Source organism: Maniola hyperantus, chromosome 10, assembly GCF_902806685.2.
Source record: "Maniola hyperantus chromosome 10, iAphHyp1.2, whole genome shotgun sequence".
NCBI classification, from domain to species: domain Eukaryota; kingdom Metazoa; phylum Arthropoda; class Insecta; order Lepidoptera; family Nymphalidae; genus Maniola; species Maniola hyperantus.
Window position 1 is genome coordinate 12,017,642 of NC_048545.1, and position 18,218 is coordinate 12,035,859.

The 18,218-nt window shown below is 36.8% G+C and overlaps 1 protein-coding gene across 2 annotated transcripts in view; it reads left to right on the forward strand.

Moving 5' to 3' along the window:
• The first annotated feature begins 3,224 nt into the window (after nucleotides 1-3,224).
• Nucleotides 3,225-18,218, forward strand: part of LOC117985950 (C3 and PZP-like alpha-2-macroglobulin domain-containing protein 8) — a 228,620-nt gene continuing 213,626 nt past the window's right edge. For both annotated transcript variants that reach the window (XM_069501479.1, XM_034972749.2), the window contains exon 1: nucleotides 3,225-3,420. The gene's annotated coding sequence lies outside the window, so the exon portion shown is untranslated. The remainder of the gene's footprint in view (nucleotides 3,421-18,218) is intronic.

Genomic DNA, 18,218 nt, shown 5'->3' on the forward strand with positions numbered 1-18,218 from the left:
AATATTCGATCTAGTACGCACAAAACTAAGAATTATATCGATTTATCTCGTCATTATCTAGGTTTATTGATATATAAAACATTGAAAAAAATATTGATTTAAAAGTTACGAGGCTCAAAAGATTCCTATTTTAACACTAAATTAATGACAACTTTGGGCGTAAATAAATAACATTAGGGATATGAAAATTCTAAAACAATTTATCATTAGACGTAGTTTATTTATTCATTAGTTGAAATAACTTTACTTTGCAAACATAAATTCAGCAGTTTTTTCTCAAAAATACTTTTCCTAAACCCTTTTCGCGCGCTTGATTTCGGTGAAAATCATCGTGCCTCTCAACTTTCTCATACAATGTCAAGTGAAAAGCAAACATGTTACCCACGTGCGCTGCCAATTTCGGTCAAGCGTCCTGCGTCACCTTAAATGAAAAGGCTGAGAGTAAGCTAGGACAATCGATTGAGCCGGTTAAAATTGCTTGCAGTAACAACATATCACATTGTTCCCTTCTATGTTCCAGTGAGTCGATACCGTAGTGAGTACACGCTTCCTCATAACTATTAAATTTTTTAAAATCTTTAAAGCGACTATGGTCGGCATGTGATAGTGTTTTATATGTACACTACCTATTACGGTTACATAATACATAAACAGAAGCAAATATATTCTATTGCACCTAGCTCATATCTATACAATATAACATAGATAACATCTCTACTGTCTATAGTTATCTGATCTATCTCACTATAGTCTATAAATTTATAGATTACAAGGATACAAACGAATAAAATTATGCTCATAGTATATTTGACTAAGAATTATTGTTCAAGAATCAAGCGTCTAAAATGTAAACTGCGTATAATCTCAAAAATTGATATAATACTGCCGTGCAACCAGTTTTACCTGTGAAAATCTTACGTAACCCTATTTAAGGAAGAGATAATATGATGAAAAACAAATATGTTCCCTTGAACAAACAAAGCATTGCTTAAATGAATATCTTACTGCTATGATTGTTTAAACAGAGGATGTGCCCTTTCAAATGTCTGGAAGAACAACTCACAGAGTCAGAGAGGTTCAAATGTAAAGGGTTTACAGTACAATATTTTATACACAGTGACTTTGTAGTTGTCTTATAATTAAAGTAAACCAGTAGGGCGATTGCGGTAGAATGACAGCTACAATGTCACGGTCGTAATCTCCTCTGATTGGTTGACGCTCGCTTATGGGCAGATTATACCTACCGAGTACAGTGGCGAGTCAGTGTCCTCGGCCGAGTACTCGGTTGGTATAAACACTTTAACGAGTGCAATTTCGCCGCAATTTCTCAGCCACAGCACTGTATCGGCCGAGTAACATTTTGCTGTCTCGCTTCACTACTCGGTAGGTTTAATCTGCCCATTACTATTGGCTACAATGCATTGTTGCAACAAGAATCGCACAAATTCAGCCAACCACAACAATTGAGATTGTAATAGGTAATGTTTAATGCAGGTTTTACGAAATCACCCTGCAGCATATAGTGGCTAATAGGGATGATGACTACTAGACAAATCAGCTACTTTTTATTAAACGTCAAAACGCTCGTTTACTAAGGGATCTTGTATGAAATACACAGGTGTGACATTATAAACCGTAGATAGAGTAATAAAGGTAGATACAGGAACGTTTGTTTTCTCATTCACACTAAAAAGAGAGCACAGATAAAGTTACTAATGTGATAAACAGAGACGCAGCGAACCTATTTTTGTCACTTATCGTGTAACTGGTTTTTTTCAAGAATACATATTAAAAGGAATGAAACTTTAGTTGCAAAACAAACTTTGAGAATTCGTGGCGTAATTGTATTTCTCATTATTTATTTACTTGTTTTCACATAAAAAACGTTTAATACAAATATTGTTGATCGGTTAATACAAATATTGACTACTAAACAATGGTAATAATTGTCGTGTTATTCATCGTTACGTTGTGCTATCGCTGTCTCATACGCGGTTACACAGTACTTCAATCTACCTTTATTACTTTATCTACGTTATAAACATATTTTGACGTAATATCCCGAACTTTTGTAGGTAGGGATGGGTTGGGATGGGCTCTTGGTTTTGCCTACGTGTTACATACTATGGCCCAAGCTGTATATTTTGGTGATTAATCAAATTTTAGTGGACTGGTTTTGATTGAACAAAGGTGAATAAAACACAGTCAAATCAATTTAAATAAAATTAAACAACATAGTTAAATTATTTCAAGAAAACTTTGGATTCTTAACAGTTTTGTCTCTATCCCTCAAACTAAACAGAGGCATCTTCTGTCTCGCTTTTTCACAGGAGCAGCATTGCCCAACTTGGACTGTTTATCTCTTTCCTATGATTTTAAAGGCTACGGAACTAGAGTGTGCTCTACTTCAAGCTTGCGTTTTAAAATATTTTATAGTCTGCGACAGGCCAAGATGGCAATCGGAGTGGGAACGTCCCGCACACCCACACAGCCCCCGCGCTGATCCAGTGCGGGCGACCACGGGTGACGTGTGGGGGTGCGGGGCTTCCCCCCGCCTCACACCCTGATTGCCATACTGACCTGTCGGGTATTATACTTCTGTCTCGCTTGTATGACTATGGCTGTGCTGTATATAAAACTTGTATACATTATTTCATGTTTGCACTCCTCGTTCATTAGATAACTTGGCATACTTTCTGGTATTAAATTTAACTGAATTTAATTTTAAAGATCCCGTAGGAGAACTAGAGTAACAAACATAGCTATACGAGTTGCAAGGCTGAAATGGCAATGGGCAGCACTCATAGTTCGAGAAAACGACAGATATTAGGACCTCAATGCTAAAATGGCAACCTCGCACTGGAAAGTGCAGAGTTGGAAGACTGCCTACTAAGTGGACAGATGACATTAAATGAATCGCAGAATTCAGGCGGCCAGACCACGGCGTGTGAAAATCCCTACAAGAGACCTATGTCAATAATACAAATACTCATTGTGTATCGGTTGTTAATGATGATGATAGTAATGAATTTAATTTTTAATAATTTTAAGGCAAGTAATTAAAACAATAACAATACTTTGCAAATGGAAAAACGAGAAATGTTACGCAACATACGCATTAACTCTACCAAAGCGAAGCATACTCCAGGCAGCACAGCATCATCGCTTCGATTGGCCGCGGATCCCCGCGTAGCTCGTAGCAACGTGAGGCTGTCGTACGGTAGACCTGCTACGGAGCAGACGTCTACGCCGTAGCGCATCCAGAGACCTTGACACGATTTAGCCCCGCCTGATACGAATTAGCAATCGCGAATTTAGCGTAATTATCAATAAAAATTATGACATTTAGCAATTATGATGAAACTGTAGTTCAATAGTGCTTGTTCTAGTGATTGTGGACTTTTGCAACCGCGATATAAGGTGAGTGTTATCAAATGTTTGTTTTCGTATAAGAAATCGATTAATATAAGACGGGGAGACTTCGAGAGGTTCTAATTTTATAATACGTACGTAAATAATGACTAAACGTTTTTATATAAGAGTTCCAAAAATATTATTGGTGTCGATTTGTTTGGTTTTCTGCTATGTCATTTCAAAATTTCGTTCCTAATCTTTTTACACAGTATGATATTCTTAAGTTAATTTCTTACCCCTAATTTAAGAAATTTAGCTACTTTTTATATAACGCATAATATCGGATCGTACTAATATGAATTATGTAAGCAATCATACGTCACGTAGGTATGTTATTCTTTCGTTAACATGAGATTTTTAATTAAGGGAAAAGTAATCTAATGCAATTAAAATTTCACGGTCAAATAATTCACTCATACATAAATATGAATGCAGAATAATTCGTAAGCTAGCGGATGCCTGCGACTCCTTGCTTTTGGATTTAGGCTTTTAAATTTCCATAGGAACTCTAATTTTCAGGTTTAAAAAGTATTCTATGTCCGTATCCAGGATTCAAGTTATATTTGTGCTGAAGTTCGTCAGGATTGATTCAGCAATTGAGCTAAAAAGGTAAAAGATAAGCACACTTTCATATTTATGATATTAGTAGGTACATATGGATCTACTATCAAATAATATATCGTATAAATGAATGTTAGTTACAAATCAGTATAAACAACTTAAAAATTATTTACTCTGGGGAAAAATCTTTGAATAGTAGGTACATATGACCGTCGTGGTGGCGTATAGACCGTGGACCCAACAGCTGCCAGCTATCTTGGGAAAAGAATTAGTGTAGCCATCCAAAGGGGCATTGCTGCCAGCATCTTGTAGGTGTACCTACAATTCGATGCTCTCGATGAGGTTGAAGATATAATTTAATTTATTGTACATAATTTGCACTCTTTTTTCTTTAGCAGTGCAATATGGCACAAAAGAAGCTTTTAAAATTACAAATGTTGTATTATAATTTTTTAACAGGTTAAATAAAAAGTATACACAGAAAATGTTGCCGCGAACTCTGTTGAAATACGGATTCAACCTTTTGTTAAACATTTTGCAAGAGTAATAAAAGAAAAACAGCAAAAATGGTAACATTTTTAAACATGTACGGAGTGGAATGTTTGCTCTAGGAAAAGGGTCAAGGTAAATTCTGTTTGCTACCGGGATGTATGTAGTTTTGTAATGAAGTGTATTTTATGCTAGAATATGCCGTAAAGGGATCTTTTGTTAAGCTGAACCTCATTTAGAAAATGCAAGTTAAAATATTTTTATTGAAGTATATGACATGCTTTATACACTTTAACAGTTATTTTATACTTATAGTTATTAAACACTTCAATAGTTAACATGTACGAAGCAAAATGTTTTTATAGGAAAAAATATTAAGTTCTGTTTGCTGTAGGGATGTAGTTTTGTTATGAAGTGTGTTTTATACTAGAATATGCCGTAAACCTCATTTCGTAAATGTGAATTCTAAATTTTTTATTGAAGTATATGACATGCTTTATACACTTCAATAGTTAATATACAATCAATAATTAACATGTTCGGAAAGGAATGTTTGCTCTAGGAAAAGGGTCAAGGTAAATCCTGTTTGCTGCCAGGATGTAGTTTTGTAATGAAGTGTATTTTATACTAGAATATGCCCGTAAGAGGGATCTTTTGTTAAGCTAAACCTCATTTAGAAAATATAAGTTCAAATATTTTTATTGAAGTACATATATGACATGCTTTGTACACTTCTACAGTTATTATATACTTCAATAGTTATTATACACTTCAATATTTAACGTGTACGGAGAGGAATGTTTGTTATAGGGAAAAATATTAAGTATAAAGGAGTTTGTTTTATAGAATACTAGCTGTGTATAAAACATGTTATACATACTTACTATGTAGCCACTGTAAAAATATTAGAACTTACATTTTCTAAATGAGGTTTATCTCAACTAAAGATCCCTCTCATGGCGTATTTAACACACTTCATTACAAAACTACATCCCGGCTGCAAACAGAATATAAATTGACCCTTTTCCTAGAGCATTCCTTTCCGAACATGTTAATTATTGAAGTGTATACTTAATAACTATTGAAGTATACCTATAACAACTATTAAGTGTATAGATCATGTCACATACCTCAATAAAAATTTAGAATTTACATTTTCTAAACGAGGTTTAGCTCAAAAGGTCTCTCTCACGGCATCATTACCCTTATTATAAATTCGAAAGTGTATTTGTTTGTTGGTTTGTTGGTTTGTCCTTCAATCACGTCGCAATGGAGCAACGGATAGGCGTGATTTTTTGTATGGGTATAGTTAAAGACATGGAGAGTGGCATAGGCTACCTTTTATCCCGGGAATTCAAAGAGTTCCCACTGATTTTTTTTAAAAACCTAAATCCACGCGTACGAAGTCGCGGGCATCAGTTAGTCAAATATAATATTATCATCATAATATTATAATACGTTTGAAAGGGAATATTATGAAAAATGTAACCACTTTTTTGTCATACATACGTAAAAGTATCATCCCGCAAGTTTACGTAATCAGAGAGAGTTGCGTGATCATTTGGAGAAAAACAAAAGGAAATAATATAGAAGGTCATATCTGGAAAGGAAATTGTTTTTGTAGAGCTCCCAACGTTTCTTATTTCATATGAGCTGTCGGTTCTTGTATAAAGAGTCTCAATAAAGGAAAATATATTCTTAACGACTTGTTTGTCTAATATATCCGAATTTCATATTTCTATGGTGGTACGAGTATTACTTACATAATATACTTTGGGATATAAAATAATCTATTTATGAACCTATATTGGCCGTTCACAATGTTTTTATTTGTAAGTTGTGTTATATTTTGAGCACTGAGATGTATTATATTTGTTGAGAGTTCGTCCTAATGTTCTCAAAGTTGTGTGTCCAAAACCAATCTGCGCTTGGCCAGCTGGTGGACTAAGGCCTAAACATTCTCAATCTGAGACAAGTCTCAGTAGTGGGTCGGCGATAAGGTGAGATGATTATGATGATGACGATGATGACAATGATAATGATATGTATTATGTTTCATAGAAATGAATGTAGGCATATTAAAACTTAAAGGTGACTAGTAAATTTCTAAGTTATTCTTCTCAGACCTGGGCGCGTTTGGAGCCCCCGTATCTTTAGTTTTAAGCTTACGTAATTAAAATTTTTGCCACTATCATCAGCTATAACACGAATATCAATGAAATAACTTTGAATAAATAATTTGATTTTTTTTTTAATTTGAATAATTTTAGACTAGTTAAGAGTACCTACTTATCTACGAAAAAATATGCCAAATTTAATTCAATCTTTAACAATTTTTCTTAAACTGAGAAGAAAAAACTTCGCGACCCTTTTAGTTAGAAAAATGGTAAGTAGCAAATCTTTTATTAAAACCAAACTCCCCGAACATAAGTCTTTCGACCCAACGTAAAAAATTCACGATCATTCGGGAATAAACTTCGACCGATAAAGATGGGACTTGCGCGAAAGGCCTTTGTTTGCCCTGACCCTAAGTAAGTTTGTTAGTTTTATTTTCCTTACCTATTTAGAATAATAATGATGCGTACTTAATAGGAGAACTTAAACTAAATCTACTGACATCGTTCGTTTAACAGAATTTTACGAACTTTATCCATTGAATTCTGTTAAAAACTTATCAAAATAAGGGTTATTATCCATACTAATATTATAAATGCGAAAGTGTGTCTGTCTGTCTGTCTGTCTGCTAGCTTTTCACGGCCCAACCGTTCAACCGATTTGGATGAAATTTGGTACAGAGTTAGCTTATATCCCGGGGAAGGACATAGGCTACTTTTATCCCAGAAAATTGAATTGAATTGAAAATTTTAAAAACCTAAATCCACGCGGACAAAGTCGCGGGCATCATCTAGTCATCTATAAGTATAATATCATTTACAATCTAAATTCTTGTGATCAACTTGCTATCCTAATCTTCTAAATATATACAACGAAAAGGTGACTGACTGACAGTCTGACTGACTGACTGACTGACTGATCTATCAACGCACAGCTCAAACTACTGGACGAATCGGGCTTAAATTTGGCATGTAGATAGCTGTTATCACGTAGGCATCCGCAAAGAAAGGATTTTCGAAAATTCTAATTCCTACAGACGCGGCCCTTACACGTCCGCGTCTGTAGGAATTAAAAATAAACCTTATTTCATAGATGTCAAGATTGTATGAACGGCTGATGTCTATAATTATTATTTTCTTAAGATAGTTAACTATTTGAAAGTATAAGTAAATAGTTTTCCTATTTATTTTATATCCATTAGTTTCCAGGTTTGATTTGTATCGCTTTGGGAAATAATAGGCTCAAATTTTGTCTTATATAAGGTTCGTTCAAGTGTGATTTAAAAAAAATCAGGTTCAAGTTAACCCTTCCTAAGATGGAAACGGGCTAACCTGAAAGGGATATGGCAGATTTTTTAAAATGTAGCCCCTTTGGTTTCTACACGGCATCTTACCAGAACGCAAATTGCTTGGCGGTACGGCTGTCGGTATTAGCCATGGCTGAAGCCTCCCACCAGACTGATTTCAAATTTCCCCTGCCGGGAATCGAACCCGGCACCTCCCATTAATAAGATCACAGCACTCACCACTGCGCCAGGGAGGTAGTTAAAATCGAGAATCGAGTTGAATCGAGAATCAATGTTGGCGAGTTGTAAAATCTCATTCTAAACCTACAGAATAACTTTAGAATTACATTATTTCCACGAAGAAAATGGCGCGCATAAAACCTCAGAGACGACTTAGAACCGCTCTCAAAGGGAACAAAAGCACTTAATTAATCTTTTTTAAGGACATGAAAGCGGATGAAGGAAGTATGCGATGTACTGAGAACAAAAATGCCGCGAGCGGACTAAGCGCCGCAAAATTATTTCCCAAGAGTGATTGGTTGTAAGCCTTCTTATTGGGAAACTGTACGAAAGTTGTGTGATTCACATTGCTTCAGAAGCAAGCTTTGTGATTGGCTAAATTAATGGTATTCTTGCTGCAACAGTGTATTTTAGCCAATAGTGAGTGTTAGCTCCAGAGGTGATTGCGATCGTTTGTAGCTCAGCTACACTAATAATCCCTCACGATTTATTTGAGAAAAACTTCAGCTTCGATCTGACTCCTGTATGAAATTTTTTAAATGCTATTTGCTCGGTGCTTTAAAGGTTCTGGAGTTGAGTTTTTCACTCGTACCATGATTTCATTGTCAGTTCGCGGTAACAAGGTCCTATGGACCACGTTGTAGTGCGCCTCTTACGCATTTCAGTCAGAAGCTACTTTTAAAGCTTTTTAAGTCAGTTAAGGAAAAATAGATTATATTAGCAGTAGGTGGCTATTGATAATTTTAAGCTAGATTTATTACTTTTAGCCGTATAGTCTTGATAACCGCCGAAAAGTTGCCGGCCTATCGGTGTTTTCTTTTCTTATATATATATAAAAGGAAAAGGTGACTGACTGACTGACTGACTGATCTATCAACGCACAGCTCAAACTACTGGACGGATCAGGCTGAAATTTGGCATGCAGATAGCTATTATGATGTAGGCATCCGCTAAGTAAGGATTTTTGAAAATTCAACTCCTAAGGGGGTGAAATAGGGGTTTGAATTTTTGTAGTCCACGCGGACGAAGTCGCGAGCATAAGCTAGTACAGGATATATTTCGAAGAGTGTGCTCAGGAGCTGTTTGATCTTGTCCCCCCTCACCTTTCTACTACCGTACCGCAAGGCACCGGGCTAGTTTCCAACCCTATGTCGTCAACATTCCATCTACGCGTACGAAACGTTTTGCGTCATCATTCCTTATACGCCTAGGGTCTGGAATACTCTTCCGAGATAAGTGTTTCCTGCTAATTATAATCCGGGTATCTTTAAAACAAGAGTGAATAGGCACCTTCTAGGCAAACGCATCCCATCTTAGGCCACATCATCACTTCCCATCAGGTGTGATCGTGGTCAAGCGTGCGCCTATAATGAATATAAAAAAGACAACACTCGGGCATGTAATGGTTATTCTCGCTTACTTTTCATGGATGTGTTGTTCACGTTTTTGTCTTTTGTGACTTGGGCCACCGTTCGGAGCGTGTCTTGGTAACAATGGCGCTAGATAGCAAACAATTACTGCGTTTCCGTATACGGACCCTAATCTGGGTCGTCATTTGTACAGCATTATTCTCGTGCTGTAACATAACCGTCGAATTTGCCGGATCAGGGGCTTGGTTTGCCTTTTGTTTGGACCGAGCATTGAGATGATACATCGTAGAGTAGCAAGTCCCATACATAAGCTAGTCAATATAAATAATTTTAAAGTTTTATGCCATTAATTGGTTTTATATCAATCTAATAAAACAGATTTTTCTCCAATTGGTCGTGTAAAAAATGCGTATTTTGGGGAAACTTTGCGAGTTTTTCGTATCGAACCAAATTGTGCCAATCGTGTTTTGGCTCTCGAATTTACTAAAGAATAATTTTTTTAATACTTAAAAATAAATAAACAAATTTGTAGTTTTTGAGGACAAAACTTGATTCTTTGAACATCCGTTATGTGTCTCAAGTCTCAACACCGCTTTTGGGACGCATTTCGACTTATATACCAAAACAATTTAATTTTCTTCTTAATGACTTCTATAGACTGGTGATTTGAAGCATGTCTGTAGGAGTCGTGTTTCCAAATGCTGCGTTGACCACGCGCTATGTATCTATGTAATCTGTGCCGTTACGCGCATGCGTGTTACGTCACACACACAAGCGTAAAATTTTGTCTTCACTTTTTGAAATACAAATTGCCTATCTGAAGTAGTAATAATTATGTTTGCACTGGAAATTGTATGCTCTTATAATAGATTAACTCATTGGCACAGTATAGTCTGAGAAACGTTACGCTTCTAATGAGTTCCTGCCGGTTCCCGTTCTTTTCAAAGAGGTGCTTAGTGGAGGAGATTATGGGTGTTATCCGTTTACTAATGTATTGGGGAGATGGAGATAAAGTTGAGAGCATACTCAGCTTGATTTATTATTTAAGAGAGGCGAAATTTTTTATCATTATTTGTTAAGACTTTAGAAGGGGGCATGTTACTTATTATTTTTTTCATCAGAAGTATGTAAAGGTAACAAGGGTAGTTCATGCTAGAGCTCTTACAACACAGATTCAATGAATGTTAGAAAAAATCAGTTTGTGATCTTAACAGTCTCATCAATGTTAAATTAAATAGAACAATGTGCAAATACGCATGTTTTTATATTAATTTTATACAGTATATCGTGAGCGCTGCCTATCTGAAGTTTTAAAATGTCTTTTCTAAAAAAAAATAACGATACGTTTCCTTTTTCACTTGCGTTATGTCCATTGTGCTTCAAAAGTTTTTTCATCGAACTGGTACGTCAAAGAAATAGATCTATTGAAATAACCATATTATATTAAATTTACAGAAAACTCTTTTTTCACTACTCATGCTCGTAAAGTTCTTCTTTATGCGGATAAAATGGCTTGTTTTATGCTCTCGTTATACAATCTGCTATTTGAGGCATATGTTTTCTCTTAATATAAAAAATGTGCGTACAAAATATGAAGAAAAATTTGTTTAAATATTTAATTCCTTGCACAAACAAAGAGTGCTATCAAAAGATTAGGAAAGGAAAGACTGAGCGAGATTTTCAATTTACTAACAATTATGAGAAAGTCATGACTTGCGAGAATGAAATAAGTAGACGGACAGAGTGCTTGTTTTTCATTCATAAAAAACATTCAAATTATTAATTTTCTTGCTGAAGTTTTTCTTTCATGTCTCGAATTTCCATTTGCCTACTTAAGCTTAAATCAAGTAAAACTTTTTAGATATTATTTGTATCGATAAGCATTTTTTTTTATTTGTTATAGGCGCACGCTTGACCACGATCACACCTGATGGAAAGTGATGATGTGGCCTAAGATGGGACGCGTTTTCCTAGAAGGTGCCTATTCACTCTTGTTAAAGGCACCTTCAGAGTGATAGCATGAAACAAATAAGGTGTTACAGAGGAGTGGGGACTCACGACCACCACACGAACGTATAGTACGCGACAGGTCGAGATGGCAATCGGGGAGGGAACACCCCGCACATCCGCACAGCCCCCGCGCTAACGCGGTGCGGGCGAGCGCGGGTGACGTGTAGATGTACGGGGCGTCCGCGTCCCCCCGCCTCATACCTCGATTGTCACCCGAACCTGTAGCGTACTATAGCTTCATTTTCATTTGAATATCAAGCAACCAACATTAGGCTATCACTGGCGTTGATTCTGTTGTCTTTCTCTAAACTAAATTTAGAGTATCTGCATCTTTTTCCTTTTTAATATTGCTAAAAAAGGACAGAACATGCATTTTAAATTTAAAGACAAAATTTTAGCGCATGCTACAATTTTAAACGATAGGCTCGCGACTAGGCAGCTAAAGTCACGAGGTTTGACAGCTCTAAATTAAATTTAAACCTGTCGATATGTGTCCTTTACGTATTACATTAGTAAGAAAAGGGCGTAAAAACTTTAAAATTTAGCCGTGGTTAGAATCAGCACCACTACTCTTCTATTCTCAGCTTGCCTCAAGTCGAGGTTGCTTGGTCTGAACTAAACACAAAGCTTTACTGAAAGACCGGCGCGGCGCCGCAGCGCCGCTACATCAAGCATAACTTATACCTTACTAACTAGCAGTGGCGTGCAGGTCATAGAGGCATAAATGCACTGCTTACCCCAGTTGTAATAGCTCAATGCAAATTTTTATTATGACCTGCCAGTAAACAGGCCTACCTAACTAATGCCTACCCTAGCTTCAAACCCTGTGCACGCCACTGCTAACTAGGTAGTATAAGGTAACTTTAGTTACCTAAGTTCCGCTGAAAACTAGGTCTGGTGGAGCTGTGGGAAAATCTTTAGCAAGATAAGGCTGGGGGAAATGACACCAAGAGGGTCGTTAGTAGATACTACAATTAGTTGCCAAGTTACAGGTTAGTGGGTCGACTACTTTTACTTGGACCTTTGGGAAGACTTTGCTACGTGTTTATTATTCAAACTACGAGTTTATACTCATGTTTTGCACGTAGCCGCCAATACTTGAACTTTAAATGTATTTGGCATTTTTTAAATCTACTGGTCAATTTATTATCAACTAAGTCCTGAACTTCGCCTGCGTGGATTTAGGTTTTTAAATCATCATCATGATCAACCCATTGCCGGCTCACTATAGAGCACGGATCTCCTCTTAGAGTGAGAAGAGTTTTGGCCATAGTCTACCACGCTGGCCATTTGCGGGTTGGTAGACTTCACACACCTTTGAGAACATTATGGAGAATTCTCAGGCGTCCAGGTTTCCTCATGATGTTATCTTCACCGTTAAAGTTAGTAATTAATTAAAACGCACATAACTCCGAAAAGTTAGAGGTGCGTACCCGGGATCGAACCCCCGACCTCCGATTAAAAGGCGGACGTCCTAGCCACTAAGCTATCACAGCTTTTTTAATTGTCCCATGAAACTCTTTAGTCTTCCGTGATAACAATTTGGCTGTGTCCGTCTTCATAGCCCATACACTTAACCGATTTTGACGAAATTTAGTATGGATATAGCTCACATCTTGGAGACCGACGTAGATTATATTTTATAACGTAAAATCAAAGAGGTCCTGCAAGATTAAAAAAATCTAAATCCATGTGAACAAAGTCACTGACATCATAATATTGTGGTGTGTATACACATCTGTGTATTGTAATGAGTACCTACCTAATACAGTGACTGACTAACTAAAACTTTACCGTGACTAACTGACAACACATAGTCTAAATCAATACCTACCTAGATTGTAGAAACTTGAAATTTTGCATATAAGTTGTCTCTTTAACGTAGATCTACACAAAGAAAAATCCACACAGTCTAACCCCAACCCAGGAATCAGCCAGTGCAGTCTTTGATATTGCTAATATTCTTTAAAAATATAATCTTCATTCTATATAATAATATAATAGACATCGGAGCCTTAAGAAGCAGTGCTCTTTGACTTTGCTCTTTGCATTTTGTTTTGATAAAAATATAAAATTCTCAAAGCAATTCAGGTAGAAATTCTGCTACAAATTCTAAAAAACCACGCTATTTTAAAGAGCTCCTTCCTTTTTGTTCTGCTATCTGGAAGCAAGAAAGCTTTCTTTGAAACTGTAACTTGTTATTGTATGTGATTGAAAAATATTTATGTGCTACTTAAAATAGATATAGCCAATATTTTTATTTAAATTTTATGTAATTCTAGATGATGCCAGCCAGATGTAATCGCTGGTTTTATCCGTGTGAACTTAGGTTATTAATAAACCCGTGGGAACTCTTAATTTTTAGGGTTCCGTACCTCAAAAGGAAAAACGGAACCCTTATAGGATCACTTTGTTGTCTGTCTGTCTGTCTGTCTGTCTGTCGGCCTGTCAAGAAATTAATTTCTTTTTTAGGGTTCCGTACCTCAAAAGGAAAAACGGAACCCTTATTTGAAAACCGTGAATTTGTGGTTATAAGTTATGACACAAAAAAAATTGTGGTCATGAACTAATAATTATTAGTATTTTCACTTTTCGAAGTAAGATAACTATATCAATTAGTGAGGTATCATATGATTGATGAAACAGATTTTTATTTATTTTTATGCATCATGATTTTTGAATAATCGTGCAAAATGTCGAAAAAACACGACTGTGTAGTACGGAACCCTCGTTGCGCGAGCCTGACTCGCACTTGGCCGGTTTTTCTTTGATAAGAACTAGCCTATGTCCCACTTTGTGTCCTTACGTCAAAATCGGTTAAACGTATGGGCCCTGAAAAAGTAGACAGACACACACTTTCGCATTTATAATTTACTAGCTGATTGAAAGAGCCGAGCGATTTTGTCCGCGTGGATTTAGGTGTTTAAAAATCTCGTGGGAACTCTTTCATTTTCCGGGATAAAAGTAGTCTATGTTACTCCACGTCCTTTCAACTATCTCTATGCTAAAAATCAAGTCGATGAATTGCTTAGTTAGGGCGTGAAGGAAGGGCAAACAAACATACAAGTACACTTTCGCATTTATAGTAATCTCTATATATAAAAATGAATCGTAAAATATGTTGCTGATCACAAATCTCGAGAACAGCTGAACCGATTTCGCTAATTCTTTTTTTATAATATTCCTTGAAGTACGAGGATGGTTCTTACGGAGATAAAAATTTTAAGTATTAAAAAAATTAAAGAATCGACTGTTCGGCGGTACGAAGTTCGCCGGGTCAGCTATAGTATTAAATAAATATATGTAGAAAATATAGATAATATTAGTATGGATATGGATTATTATTAATTACTATATCTAGGTAATATTGCTACCTGTTTCAAAGGCCAACAATATGCGTAATATACACTCCAGTAAACATATTACCAAGTGAAGCGATTTCCCCCACTAATACGGCCTTTTGAAGAGGGTTGCTCCTTTCATGTCACCCGAGCGTCACCTGTGGGTGGCTAATTGGATTCTTTATATGATAATGTTCTTGCGGTGTCCTGTTAATGTACATTAACCATTATAAGTTGACCTCTTTCAGATTGTATGTTCTAATGTGTGGGTAAAAAATAATTCACATCATACCTTTGTGCTATGAATTGTATGAAACTCACAGTTTTAAAGAATTTAGTCTGAGTTATATCCATCCTAAAAGTGAGTGATTAAGACTTCGGCCTATTCCCCCCCAAAAGGAGGACTTTTAAAAGTTATGTGCGTTTTAAATAGTTACATATCAATTACTTGAGCCTTAATAGCTCAACTGGTAAAGGAGTAGACTGAAAACCGAAAGGTCGACGGTTCAAACCCCGCCCGTTGCACTATTGTCGTACCTACTCCTAGCACAAGCCTGACGCTTAGTTGGAGAGGAAAGGGGAATATTAATAATTTAAAATGGCTAATATTCTTAAAAAAAAAACTTTAACGTTGAAGGAAACCATGCCTCACGCCTTAGGCGAAGGCTACACGGTCAATAAATATTGTGATCCACAGCTATTTATTCCATACAGTGATATTATTATTGAGCGTGTAAACTAGAGTATTGACGGATCGCAATAAAGATCACAGGGTTTCTGGATTTTCAAATTCCGGATACTCATTCCACGGATCGTGAATTCGAGACCAATATTGTACTTGTAGCAATCGCCCATAATGTTCAAAAGGTCAGTTTTGATCTAGATGTGCGATATTCTTTATCTGTGATGAATACCGGTTCAAAAAGCAGACTCTACACCTCAATAAAGTACTTACTACTCAAATCATAACCTTTTCAGAAACAGAAAGCGTGAAGTGAAAATTTCCATTGAATTAATAATGACAGAGATCATCTTACACTGGACGGCAATATGAATGACCCTTCCGCCCGCCTTGATTAAAGCGCCCTTTGTACACCTTTTAATAGAAATAAATGCTTAATACAACATGTTATAGTATAAGAAGCGGTGGATAATTTTAGCCTCATAGTTTTACAGGTTATTTTACAAATACAAATGACTTATCACCACATGCACACATACCTACCTTTGTCACTATTAAGAGTTCAATAACAAATAATTTTGAGTATATTGTGAAGGGTTCAATAGTAGGTATAACAAGGGATCTTACAGTTTTGTTTAGTTCGTCTATCCGTCTATTTGTGTATCACAGCCATTAAAAAACGAATTATAAAAGTTGTAAGATTGATATAAGATACAGTTATAGAAATGCTCAGTTAAGCTCATTACTTCGTCCGTCAAATGAAGAATGAAGAAAAGTGAGCACCATAATATAGTTCGTAGGTACACAAAAACAAAGTAGTTACAACAATATAAGTGATAGTAGTTAAGACCATCTTTGTACCATTCTGTTTAGTTTATTTTCTTTTTATACATTTTCGATAATAATTCGATACACATACATACAGTGTGTATGTGTGTATGTATCGAATTATTATCTTTACTTTAAACAAATCATCCACCTGTTCTTAGGCTATTTTATTGTTATGGATTAATTGGCACGGAAAACCGATTTAGGTCGCTTTGCGTGCACGTAGCGAGTAACTTTGATGTTGCTTCTTTTGATGATCGCTGGGGCAAAAGGGTACATATTATTTACTAGATGATACCCGTGATTTCGTCCGCGTGGATTTAGGTTTTAAAAAATCCCGTGGGAACTCTTTGATGTTCCGGGATAATAGGTAGCCTATGCAAACTATCTCTGTAAATCCGCACTTGGCCAGCGTAGTGGTCTATGCTCGAAACCCTTTTCATTTCGAGAGGAGACCTGTGCTCAATAGTCGGCCGGCGATTGGTTGATATTATGATGATAGCTGCAGAGTGCTGAGTTAACGTAGAGAGAGGTAGAGTTCTTAAGTCATCATCATCATCAACCGATAAACGTCCACTGCTGGACATAGGTCTCTTGTAGGGACTTCCACACGTCACGGTCTTGCGCCGCCTGGATCCAGCGGCTCCCTGCGACTCGTCTGATGTCATCCGCCCATCTAGTTCATCCGTCCACGAGTTCTTAGGTGAACATAATCAATTCATTAACATTCTATTCAACCATTCCCCTCGATCTGAAAACCCTAAACCAACACGATTCTCCACTTAAATATTAACCACGTTCTCACACTTCCACCCCCTTATACGAACATACACGTGTACGGAATACAGAGTTAGACGTGACGGAGTTAAAAACTCTTAATTACGGCTATAATTACGTTAGATCTTACATTACTTCTAACGACGCACTTGGTATATAGATAACCTTATTCTATCTCTTATAAGTAAAGACTGTAATACTTGTTTCACACGGTGCGTGATTTTGCGGACGGACTCGGAGTAGCCCGCACCGACACACCGTAGTAGCACAGATACGTCGTCGTCATCTTTCAAACCTTGTGCGCGGTGCGTGGCTGTCCGTGGTCGTCAGTCGTGCGTGATAATCCGAAGAATCGCGCATCGCCGTGGGAAACCAGTTTTAGATACCTGCGTAAGAAAAAGAAAGAAAGAAAAATGTTAATTTCTTAACATGACGTGCTACACATTACATAATATTATTACCAAGAGTTGTTATTCCGGCGCATCCCCCCCTTGAACATTAAGCCAAAAAGCCTCAAGCAGAAGAAGCACCGGAATAAACATGTGTCATGTGTGGCACAACCCGTAAAAGGGTTCCCACTCAGCATCACGCTGTATGCTTACCTTGATATACACAATCGCATACAGCGCTGATTTTTAGCCAGGACCCTGAATTTATTTATTTACTAGCTGATGCTCGCGACTTTATCCGCGTGGATTTATGTTTTTTGGAAATCCCGTGGGAATTCTTTGATTTTCTGGGATAAAAAGTAAATAGCCTTTGTCACTATCCAGGTCTTTATGCACATGCAAAAAACCACGTCAATCCGTTGCACCGTTGTGACGTGATTGAAGGACAAACCTACAAACTAACAAACCAAGAAACAAACACACTTTCGCATTTATAATAAGGGTACTAATTTAGCCAGGAGCCTGAATCGGGTCGGTAAAAACGAACACTTTATCAAGTCCAAATAAATAAAGTATCGTGTCGGCAACTCGCGGCTAAGCGAACGAAGTCGCGACATCATCAGCTAGTTGGTACCTACCATTGCTACCCTTATTATAAACGCGAAAGTGTGTTTGTTTGTTGGTTTGTCCTTCAATTACGTCGCAACGAAGCAATGG